Source organism: Lissotriton helveticus, chromosome 5_1 (genome assembly GCF_964261635.1).
Source record: "Lissotriton helveticus chromosome 5_1, aLisHel1.1, whole genome shotgun sequence".
Taxonomy (NCBI): domain Eukaryota; kingdom Metazoa; phylum Chordata; class Amphibia; order Caudata; family Salamandridae; genus Lissotriton; species Lissotriton helveticus.
This window is the reverse complement of record NC_136065.1, coordinates 110270924-110283612: the sequence shown is the minus strand read 5'-3', so window position 1 is coordinate 110283612 and position 12689 is coordinate 110270924. Positions and strand designations below refer to the sequence as shown.

The 12689-nt window shown below is 45.7% G+C and overlaps 1 protein-coding gene and 1 pseudogene across 1 annotated transcript in view; both read left to right on the top strand.

The window, feature by feature from the left end:
* Positions 1-12689, top strand: part of ADGRD2 (adhesion G protein-coupled receptor D2) — a 387169-nt gene that overhangs the window by 282823 nt on the left and 91657 nt on the right. The window lies entirely within an intron of this gene.
* On the top strand, positions 3877-5094 carry LOC144756401 (coiled-coil domain-containing protein 62 pseudogene; annotated as a pseudogene).

The window sequence follows — 12689 nt, the reverse complement described above, 5'->3', positions numbered from 1 at the left end:
CCACTTACTTAAGTAGCCCCTTAAACATGTCTCAGGCCTGCCAGTGCAGAGCCTGTGTGTGCAAGTTTAAACTTCCATTTCGACCTGGCATAATAAACCTTTTACCATGCCCAAACCTTCCTCTTTAATACATATGTCACCCCCAAGGTAGACCCCGGACAGCCCAGAGGGCAGCGTGCAATGTGTTAAAAAAGTTATACAAGGACTGTTAAGTTTTACATGTCCTGGTAGTGAAAACACTTAAACTCGTTTTTCATTACTGCCAGACTATTTCTCCCATAGGATAACATTGGTGTTGCCTTATTACATTATATACGTTTATTTTCAATCTAGGAAGAGATATGCAGTTCTTGTTTGATGTTTCTGGAATCAAAATGTAAAATCCTAACTTATGGTGAAGTCGAATTTTAAATAAAAATTCTGAAAAATTGCACTTTTAGAAAGTTGTCATTTTCCTGTTTTAGCTATTTAGTGCCCGAAGCCCCTTAAACATGTCTCAGGCCTGCCAGTTCAGAGTCTTTGTGTGCAGGTTTAAACTGCCATTTCGACCTGGCATAATTAGCCTTTTACCATGCCCAAACATTCCTTTTTAATACATATAAGTCTCCTCTAGGGTAGACCCTGGACAGCCCAGAGGTCAGGGCGCAATGTATTTAAAAAGTTATACATAGACTTTTAAGTTTCACATGTCCTGGTAGTGAAAATCACTTAAACTCGTTTTTCACAACTGCAAGGCTATCTCTCCCATAGTATAACATTGGTGTTGCCCTATTACATTTTATACGTTTAATTTCAATCTAGGAAGAGATATTCAGTTCTTGTTTGATGAGTTTGGAATTACAATTTAAAATCCCAATTGATGGTGAAGTCGAATTTTAATTTTAAAGTGAAATTCTGAAAAATTGCATTTTTAGAAAGTTGGCATTTTCCTGCCTTAGCCATTTAGTGCCTGTAGCCTGTCTCTGGCAAACGGAACAAATGAAGTACAGAATGCTGAACAGTGCAAACAGTCACCCCCTTTCACAAAGATCTGGGTTTAATCCCTCATTCTTTTGCTCACCACACAACCCCAGTTTGGACCCAGCTATATGCAAATCAGTATAGACACTGTTCCTCATGGGAACAGTCCAACCTAAACTACCAAGCCAGATCCTCCCTGGACCGGAAATAAGCATCCTGGGACTGGTTTGCTGGGCCTCACCTCCCATCAGCTAGGGTAGCTTGAATCCAATGGCACAGTGAACATGGGACCCATGTCTGGGCATACCCTTCCCACTTAGGGCAACAAAAGTAAAAGGAATGAATGATTGACGGAATACTGAACAATGCAAACATTCACCCCCAATCACAAAGATCTGTATTTAATCCATCGTTCTTTTGCTCACCATGCCACCCCAGTTTGAACCGAGCTATATGCAAATCAGTCTTGACCCTGGTCTTCATCCTCAGCCCCTCCTTCTTAGAACTTCTATCATTTTCACCTAGGCTGTAGCTGCCATCCACTCTTTGGGGGTGAGTGTGTTTGTCAGTGCACATGCTTTCCATTGCCCTGCTTTTAATGCCCCAGCACCTTTTATTCTGCTGGTAGATGGTAGCGTCCTGGCTTTTTCCTTGAGTGTCTTCAGGTTCTTCCTTGCTGTTCCTTACCATTGCAGATTTTGTTGGCTCTCAGGTTGCCCTTGTGGGGATTGGGTGGCTTTTTCACTGCTCTGGTTCTTTGGTTGGATCCCAGTTGGCAACCTTTGGGTAATTTCCTTTTCAGTCTGTGGCTCTAGGATGTCTCCCAGGGTGGACAAAACCTATTTCATGCTTTGGTATTCCTCATAAGCAAGGACTGGGATGAGGAAAATTGAGATACAGTGGTGACCTGATTACTTAGCAGTGATCTTCATTGCTCTTCGTCCTTTCATTCCTCGCTACAGTCCTTGTTATACTCTTGCCTTCTGTGCTCTTGTTAGCTTTGGTGGTTAGCTTGGATATTTGAGGTTGATGCTAGGAATGCCAGCCTATTGTATGGCACCCAGCCTACGTGGGTGGGTCTTGCATTCTCAGTTTTCTACAAAAGTTTCGTATCTCAATTTGTAAGGACTATGATGATTAAGAGTAGGACTAAGAGTAATGAAGATTGCTTGTAAGTAATTGGACATTACTGGGACGGCTATGCATAGGGTTCAAGATAGATGTGAATATTCAGAGCTCAGTGGGTGTTTCAGGTATAAATATATAAGATACAAGTGGCTCATCCCAGGCTGATCCAAAGGCTGTATGAGATCGCAATCCACGGGCAGCTCTACAATGCTTCAGTGATTTTCCAACAAACAAAACCCAAACCATCTCCCTGGGTTCTTACAAACTACGTACCATGATGTTAGACAGGGGGGTTCCCCAGGGCCCATTCCTAAGCCCTACAATTTTTTAACATATACGTTGCTCCCCTTACTAAGACTGTCAAATCTTTCAGATTTGATGTACTATCCTATGCTGAAGTCAGTTTTAGAAGACTGTAGTCCAAAGGGTTCCAGTAGGAAAGTGGAATGACCTACTAAAAGAGTAATTTACCAGCAGGACTTTCTAGGTAAGGGGTAATTCAGATGAGTGATTCAAGCAGCCCATGGGTGATTCTGTACAGACAAGAAGTGATGCTGATTCTGACTTCTTATGAATGCTAGGTTTCTGTCACTGTGTAAAATGTATTTTTCATGGTCATATCCATGAGATGTGGAGTCCTTCTTAATTCAGATATGGAATATATGGATTGATTGTCAAATCATCAGGTACTATATTGTATTCTGCAATTTGAAGGCAGTCAGGCACAGATGAAGATGAAGGGGACTGTCTCATCTGAAGCCTTCAATTGTCACTTTGTCAGATGAAGGTTAGCTTAAGGTAGTATTTCAAGACTTTTATGAAGAACGGGTGGCTCAATTCTGCTGTATGGACTAGGTCATGAGCATTCTGGAGTCTAGGTCCCAGCTGTTCTCCCTCATGTCAATAGCCTGGCATCATCTTCTCTCTAGTCCACAGCTCAGCCTCCCCCTCTGTGCAACTGCTCAGCTTCATCTCTTTGTTTGTCAGCAGCTGAGCCTTGTCCCCCTCCTTGCAACAACTAAGCTTCTTCTCTTCATTTGTCAACAGCTCAGCTTCATCTCTTTATTTGTCAACGGCTCGACTTAATCCCCCTCCTTGCAACAGCTCAGCGTCATCTCTTCTTTTGCCAACAGCTCAGCGTTCTCCAGGGTTGGATTGGGATCAAAAATAGGCCCAAGCACCCTAAAAAAAAGTGTCCCACAATTGCGGATTGTGCCTTTTTCCAAAACACTGCTTCAGTGTTTTATGTTTTATGTATAAAAGGGAGGTGGCGGGGGTTCTCTAAAAGAGGCATGTTTTCTTAACTTTACTGAGATAAAAAAGGCAAATGTTGCCAGGACTCTTTGAGCACGGATTAGTTCACAATCCCCTGCTCAATCCACAGTCATAAATGGGCCGTCCCAGCGTGAGACTGGGAAATTACACCTCTGCTCTGTTGGTAAAAGGGAGGTAATAGAGGTCCATCTTCTTCCAGAAAGGCCAATCAGGCCCCACTGGGCCGCAGGCATCATATGAGCAGGTGAGACACAGCCTAAATCGCCCACTGTGCTGGCCAAAAAAGCATCCCACAGCTGCAACTCAGATACCGGCCCATCGCCCAGTGCTCGAGTGCCCGCCTTACCAATCTGACCCTGCCATTATCCCCTCTCTTGTCAACAGGCGTCCTATCATATAACAGAATGATGCAGTGGCTTCTGAATCATATGTACTCCCACTTTGAACATCACTCCAGCAGGATAGACCCAGTCATTGCTTGTGTCTGCCTGAAGTGTGAATCCTGAACTACCTATGAACCCATCTTCACCACACTCATCTCCACCCAAGAATCTTGGTGCAGACCTTGAGAACTCAACTATTCAGAAACAGAGGAAGGAGCTGAAGCTCTTAATCTCAGAGCTGAAAGATTGATACAAGGAGCTCAATGAAATCGTAGCTGTGCATCAGCTGTAGTTTCTAGCATGGGAGGACGACCGCCAGGGAGTGCTGGCTCTGGAACAGCGGTGTTCCAGATTAGAAAATGAACTTCACCAGAGAAATGAAATAATCAGGACTCTAACAAAGCGTATCAAAATCCTTGAGTCTCAACAACATGACCGGTGTGCAACTCTAGAAAGTACTCAGTTCCAGCTGCAGGAGCTATCCCACAAAGCCCTTGAGGCGTCAAGTCAGTGTCAAGAACTGGAGTATATATTTTGTAGGAGAGAAATCAGAATCTCAGCCCTTCAGTATTGGATCTCTCTGCCCAGTTGGGAAGGTGCCAGGCCCGGGAGCAGGAGCGGACCACTATGTTGAGTCTGAAGGACAACGATATCATGGAAGCAACAAATCACATTACAGAATTTACTGCCAGGTTTCGGAAGTTGGAATGGGCTTTGCGGGATGCCCGGACAAGGGAAGTCCACGTTACCAAAGAAGTGGAAGAACTGAAGCCACGGCTCAAGGGACTGAAGAGTGAGATGCTCAGTCTCAGAGGACCTGATGGAAAAAAACAGCAGCCGAAGCATGAACGGATAGATACAGAGCTGAACAACCTGCGGCAGATTTACTTAAAGCGGCAGCGTGACCTGCAGTTTCTCCACGTGAACTTTGAAAGCTCACAAGAAGTCATGAAGAAACACAAGCAAGAACATGCAAGTTATGAGCAAAGAAAACGTCGATCTCAGCTTTCTCAGCTTGGACTCAGCTGTTTGTTGTGGAACATCTCAACAGAGGAGAGGTGCTCTTCCAGGCTCTGACGGAATATTCCTCAGTTCAGAATTCTCCCTAGACCTAAATGCCTCACCAGTCACACCATCTGCACCTACAGGGTTCAAAGCTTCCACTCCTCAGAAGTCGTGTTCACCAACTGGGAAGCTGCAGAATCTACTGGCAGAGTCTAGACAGATGGTTGCTGATCTAGAGCTGAGCAGCTTGCTTCCTGCTGGCTCCTGCTCTAGCCTCCACAATAGCAGCAGCAGAACCCTGGCTGTGGAGGTCCTCCTGAAAACCCATCCACAATTACGGTGACAAGCCTCAAGCGTATTCTACATGATGGATATTGGTTTGATTCTGGATGGAGAGGGTCAGAGACTGATTCTCAAGAAGGCAACTATGCGTAAAAGTCTGTACTCAAAGGAGTGCAGTATTTCCTTTATGGCCTTGTGTGAAATGGCCTGCCTGAACTGCCTCCCCACTGAGGATTTATAGACACTGATTGCCTCCTTGGAGTTTGGTCTTTCGCATCTAGCCCACACATGTGACTGCTTAATTTGCCCTATCACTAAATAGTTGGAGATGCTTCAGAGTGACGGTCAAGTGATTTGTCTGGGAACTGATGTCGCAAAATCGCGGAGCGCGAATGGAGCCACCATTTTGTTGTTTCTTGTCCTCTCCCTTGGTCCGTCGGACTTCATCTTGCCGACCCTCAGTCATTGCTCCTTGGCTGGGCCGCCTTATCTCTAGCTCCCCCCTAGGTCCCTGTCTCTCCTATAACCTATCTCACCTCCCTCCCCTCCCTCTCTCTACCCCCCTGGATGTCTTATTACTCTGTTCACTCTGTTGATAAGTAACATACAATCGTTTTTATCGTACTCGTTGTGATAATAGAATCCTGAGTGAATTTACAATTTTGCATAGTTACAACTCTAATCACTAGTATATGTAGTAGCTCTTTGTACTTGATATCACCATTTTGTAAATGTGAGCTTTTTGCATTTGCATTTATCTCCTGAGTTACTCTAGAAGGTACTTATTTCCTTTTTCTGCTATCCGTTTCTCTTCTTTATGGGACTCTTCAACTCACTGACTCCCTCCCTTTGTCCTCCTCGACTCTTGCCTTTCGTGGATCCTGTCTTTTTCTGGATCGTTAATTTATCCGGGTATTGTATGTGTTATCTTTCCGTAATTAATGCGATTTTCTTTTACCGTTTTTTCCCCCTCTGTTAACCTACCAGTTCCGACCCTCTTCCTAGCCCCCTGTCCCTTGTTGCCCTTTGGCTAAGCACTCCTTCTCCCCTTTTTGGAGAAAGATCTAATATTCTTACTCTGGAGTCTCAGTGAACCCTCTGAGAGAGTCCACAGCGTCAAGGGAACCACGCACAGCTGAGGCATAGTATGGCGCCCCTTACCAAAGCACTCCCTCTCCCCTTGTTTGGGAAGGATCCAGTAGGTAGACCTTGGAGTCTTGGAGACCCCTCTGAAAGAGTCAACGGCGTAAAGCACCCCCCTTCTTTTCATGCTCTCTCTCACCCTCCCCTACCGCTTTCCCCTCTTTCATTCTTTGTCCACTTCCCCTGCTCCTCCCCCCTCCCCCCTTTATCTCTCCCCTTGCCTGCTACGCCCCCTCGCCCCCTGTCCCTTGTGCCCTTTAATGAAGCACTCCTTCTCCCCTTGTTGGGGAAAGATCCAACTACTTTTAATCTGGAGTCTCAGTGACCCCTCTGAGAGAGTCCACAGTGCTAAGGGAGCCACTCACAGTTGAGACATGGTATGGCGCCCCTTGCCAAAGCACTCCCTCTCCCCTTTTTGGGGAAGGATCCAGTATGAAGGCCTTGGAGTCTCAGAGACCCCTCTGAGAGAGTCCACTGTGTAAAGGGAGCCTGTCGCATCTGAGTTGGGGAAATGATACCACTTGCTCTGGGATCACAGCTTGTTGGACTTTGGACGCAACTTTTACTTGTCTACCAGTTTGTGCCCCAGTCACCCTCCTCCTTCTTCTTTCGTGTTGTGTCTCTCACCCTCCCCCTCCTCTTTCCCTCCTTCATTCGCTGTCTACTTCCCCTACTCCTACCCCCTCCCCCCTGAATCGCTTCCCTTGCCTACTTTTTCCCTTACACATATGCCCTTATTGTTTGTCTCGACCGAACAACGTAACTATGTAGCTATGCTCTAATAACTGTATAACCTTTGTAATGATGTAACCTGCAACTATGGTCTGATACTCATGTAAAGCGCTCTGATACCTCCGGGTCTAGCCAGCGCTACATAAAACTTTTCAAATAAATAAATAAATAAACAGCTCAGAATCCTATGCTTTACTCTCAACAGCTCGGCTTCATCTCCCCTCCTTGCAACAGCTCAGCTTCACCTCTTCTTTTGTCAACAGCTCAGCATTATCCCCTCTCTTGTGAACAGCTCAGACTCTTCTTGTTTCCTCTCAACAGCTCGGCTCCATCTCCCGTCCTTGCAACAGCTCAGCTTCTCTCCATCCTGCTCTATGGCTTGGCTTCACCTCCTGTGATTAAGTGGCACACTCATACAGCTCTCATTGCATTCGAAGGACCTCAACCAATCAGATTGCACTCTGAATTTGCACAGGCCCCCACCTGCACAATAAGGCTAAATTTAACTTTATAAAATATAACTCCAGCAGCTAAAGCGGTTGGACTTTTTTCTTTCTTGGACCCAGAACTTTCAATGTAGTCACCATGCCGTATTGGCTAAGTAACCACATGTACATCTGCTTTGTTCTCAGTGAATAGAAACAAAATGACACTTTCATGGCATAATAAACTGTTGTCAACGGTAACAAGACAAAATATCGAATTCAAAATATAGAATTACAAAATATCGAGGTCAAAATATAGAATAGACAAAATATCGAATGGACAGAATATAGTGCTGAAAAATATCGAATTTAAGGTAAGTAATTTAATATAGAATAGTAATTTTTACCCCTACGCTATCCAACACTTTCCCTACTGTTGCACTCTTTGGAGTGGGAATAGTAATTTTTACCCCTACGCTATCCAACGCTTTCCCTTCTGTTGCACTCTCTGGAGTGGGAATAGTAATTTTTACCCCTACGCTATCCAACACTTTCCCTACTGTTGCACTCTCTGGAGTGGGAATAGTAATTTTTACCCCTACGCTATCCAACACTTTCCCTACTGTTGCACTCACTGGAGCGGTAATAGTAAATGTTATATTTATTATTTCATTAATTTAAAATAATTTTTAAGACATTTAAAAAAATTCGATATTTTGACTAACTATATTTTTTAAAACTATATTTTTGATTCAATATTTTTGTACTTACCTGTTTGTAGATAGGAATTCGATATTTTTGCAGTCTATATTTTTTCTTCTATATTTTGGTAATTCTATATTTGAGAATTCGATATTATGTCAGTGATCCGTTTTCAAAACGTAGTAAAGCTTCAAAAAGTATAAATATATGGTGTTGTAATTAAATCTGATGCTCAACTCTTGAATTGGAATTTTCCTAAACTAGAAATGGAATAAAAAATGTATATTTTTTCGGGGTCTCAGTAATTATGTTAATTAGCAGTCGGGAGAATGCAACAGAGATGCATTCGTGGCCCTGAATCTGTGCCTAGTCAGGCTGGGAGCATCCTTTGAAATGAACACATGTTGTGACCGGGAGCCCCGATAACTGGGGGCTTCTGCCCAGTGGCGACTGCAAGCAAAAAGTACGGGAGAGGCTGGAGGGGGGAAGAAAAATAAATAAAATTACTTACCTGGCTGCCAGCCGCAGCCTCAGTCAAGCTCTGTCCTCTTCAGTTCCTGCAGGAAGCACACACAGGCTCCCCTAAGCCAATCACGACACTGCTGTCATCATGACAGCAATGTTGTGATTGGTCTGGATGCCGCGGTTCTGCGCTCAGAAGAGGACTATGAGACTATGCATGTTCTCTACAAATGCCTGTACAGCCGGTGGAGAGCCTGCAAGTGTGCATGACTATGTGGCCTGCCCAAGACAGCTGGCCAAATCGCCATGCACACTTAAGTGCCGCAACCATTCCTCCCCTGCTGGCTGTGACTACAGCCCTGCCCCACAAACCTACCTCAGTATCCGCTATCACTTATGCGTCAACAAGACTTGTATGAGAAACACCCTTTGGGTATCTTGAATAAACAGAATATATGAGATTTGATGAGTATGATGTTTCCTGATGCACGTTGACGCTGCTCAGAAATGGGTGTCTCTAGTTGGCAGTGGCTTGTACTTGATAGGAAGTAGGAGCCTTATTCTAATCAGGGGGAGGGGATTGCACAGCTAAAATAACCTCCTTCACCTCCTTGGTAGCTTGGCATGAGCAGTCAGGCTTATCTCAGAGGCAATGGGAAAATAATATGTACACACACGGTAACACAGTGAAAACACTACAAATGGCTATCACACCAGTTTAGAACAATAACCAGCCTATATCTGAATATAACAAGACCAAAAGGACAAAAATCTAGCATACACAAACAAAGATATCACTCTTTAAAAGATTCAAAATAGTTCCATTCATAGAAAACTATGGATGTGTCACTTTTTATTGCAAAGTACCCAGGATTCGCCAAAATCAAAGCCAAAAAGAGGTGCTGGGGATATGAGGCGCAGGAAAATAAAGTGATGCGTTGATTCCTTATTTCCTGGGGAGGTGATGCGTCAATTCCGTGCTGATAGAGTAGGTGATTCTTCGATTCCTTGCTGTGGTGCAGAGGAGGTGGTGCGTTGATTCCTTGCTGTCAGAGGAGGTGATGCATCGATTCCTTACTGCCATTGGAGGTGATGCATTGAACTCCGGACACTTGGGGGTCCATTAGGATGGCGGGCGGATTGCCCCCACCAGGCAGGCGGTAGACACCGCCGGCCTGGCGGGGGCAATCCGCCCGCCATCCTGACTAAAAACACCCCCCGCCATATTATCATGGCATGGTTGGCTGCGGCGGACGGAAAGACCGTCCGCCGCTTTTCCGCCCCGGTCACCTTGCGGCCGGGGCGGAAAAGGGTTTATATGGTGGCGGTGTCTATTAGACACCGCCAGCCATATTAGGATAGGCATTTTGGAATGCCTTTCTGTGGCGGCAATGCCGCCATGGAAAGGCATGCGGAGTCCCCCTGCGGGGGCCCGTTGCGGGCCCCCAGGGACTCCGTGGGGGTGGGGGGGTGCACATGGGGGGTACCTATGATACCCACCTGCATTTCAATGCACAACATGACAGGCACCTCGCGGTGCCTGTCATGTTGTGCATTGAAATGCACAACGTGCATTTTTAGCATTGCGGCGGGCGGTGCTTTCAGCACCGCCCGCCGCAATGCTAAAGATGCGGGAAGCGCCCGCCACTGTGGCGGGCGCATCTTAATATGTAAAACGGGACCCCCGCCCTTATGGCGGGTGGTCCCATTCACCGGTAGGATGACGGGCGGACAAAGTCCGCCCGTCATCCTAATGGACCCCTTGGTGTTGGTTTCTTACTGCTGGGCCACGTTGACGGAGAACTTGGTGTACAGGTGCAATGTGTAGAAAATCCAGGCATACTGGGGTCGATGCAGTGATGATGAAACTGGTGCTGTGTCAATTTCCCCCGCCACAGGCACATGATGCATCGATTTCTTAAGCCACGCAACAAGGCCTGCGTTGGATTGGAGTGGGTGTATCGGACGTTGGAGACACGGTGCTCGGGACTCAGGGTGAGGTGATCTTAGAGCGACAAGGCAGGTACTGCATCCATTTCTCAGCCGCACCACGGTGATGCTTTGGTTTTTCAACTGCCCAGCACGACTGCAGCGGGAAACACAGGTGCTGACGTTTGAAGCAGGAATTTTCAGGTTTCTTTGCAGCAGACCTCTTCCAAGGGCCAAAGACTGGAATTGGCACCACTTGGTAGGTCATAACTCCCAGCAGAGGAGTTCAGGGGTGAAGGTGAAGTCTTTGATGGCCCTGAGACTTCTTAACAGGAGTCAAGCTCCCACAAACCCTTGGAGAGCCTTGGCAAACAGGATGCAGAAAGCAAAGTCCAGTCCTTTCCCTCTCCAAGACAGAAGTAACAAGCAGCGGGCCAGACTCACATAGCAACAAGCAGAGTGGCAGTTCCCCTCCTACAGCTTCTTCAGCTCTTCTTCTTGGCAGAATCTCCTCTTAGTCAAGAGGTGTTCCAAATATGTCGGGTCACAAGTCCAATACTTATACCCATTTCCGCCCTTAAAGCAGGCAAAGTTCAAAGGAAAGTCATTGCAGTGCACAAGACCCTGCCTTTCCCTGACCTGGCTCCAGACTCACTACATGGGGTTGGTGGACAGGCACAGCCTATTCAGGTGTCAGTGACAACTCCTCCCACCAGTCTAGCTCACGAAGGCCCATCAGCCTGGTCATGGGCCATTAGAATATGCTGGACATACCTAAGCTCACCTTGTGTGACTGTCTAGCGTGAATGTAGAAACAGCCCAACTGTCAGTTTGAACCAGACATATATTCCACAGGCAGACAGAGGCACAGAATAGTTAGAAAATACCCACTTTAAAAACCAACTTCACAGAAACATGTATTTTTACATTCTGAGATTAGGGAACCCAGAATCCAAATCTCCATCTCTTCCCAATTGAAAGTTGCACGTGTAAGGTGTTAAAAAGTAGCTTCAATGATAACCTGTTAGTCCTTGCAATAGTGCAGTAGTGCAATAGTGCAATAGTGAAATACAAAATTGACAGTATTTCACTATCAGGACATGTAAAACATATCAGAAGATGTCCTACCTTTCACATTCAGTGTACCCTGCCCATGGGGCTACCTTTGGCCTACCTAAGGGTTACCTTGCATGTAGTGAAAAGGATTGTTTGGGTCTGGCAAGTGGATACACATGCCAAGTCAACATGGCAGTTTAAAATTGCACTCACAGACACTGCAGTGGCAGGTCTGAGGCATGGTTACAAGGGTACTCACATGGGTGGCACAATCAGTGCTGCAGGCCCACTAGTAGCATTTGAATTAGAGGCTCTGGTCACACACAATGCACTTTACTAGGGGCTTACCAGTAAATCAAAGATGACACTCATGTATAACCAATCACAACCATACATTTCACAGGGAGCACTTGCGGTCAGCAGTAGTAAAGTGCCCAGAGTTAAAAAAAAAACAGCAAAAAGGATATGCAGCACACAGTCAAGAGCAAGAGGTCAGAAACACAAAGACAGGGGAAAAACACGCCAAGGATGCCAGGTGTAACAGGGCGACACCACAGTTATAGAAGGTAACTGTTAGCTGCATTTCCCTATAAAATGACAAGGTGTAGGTCATTACCCAGGCCACATTTGAGATACCTACCAATCATTACAGCTGATGTGCCATCTCACGGGTCCCTCCTTGATGATCGGATATAACTACCAGAACTATGATGCCCATTCCCTGACCCTTCTGTTTTTCTCATTGTGAAATGTGGGACTCCCTCACTGAGGGTACCCCAAATGACTGCCCTGCATTTGATGAAGAATTAATAAAAATAGCTATTTTGTTCTGTCTCCCAATAATTCTAGAGAGTTGTTAATACTGAAATAGTTCAAATTAGAGCAAAGTCTATGTGTAAAGCTTAAGTAGAAGGACTTAAGTTCCTAATTAACCGCATGCGTGCGGGCGGAATTCCGCCCGTACGCTGAGATTTGCGAAAGCGCACTTTACGTGACGAGCTGGGCTCGTCATCAGCGTAGCAGGAGGCTACCTCATGACGAGCCCAGCTCGTCATCAGCGTCGAAGGGGTTAAGAACAATCTGGTTGAACTCGCTGCCACAAACTATCAATGCCACTATGCATGCATTGAAAAAAGGTACATTTCTTTATGCATATCAGTTGTTTTTATGATGCCTTTGTTGCAACAAAGTGCTTCTTGGTGTCGCG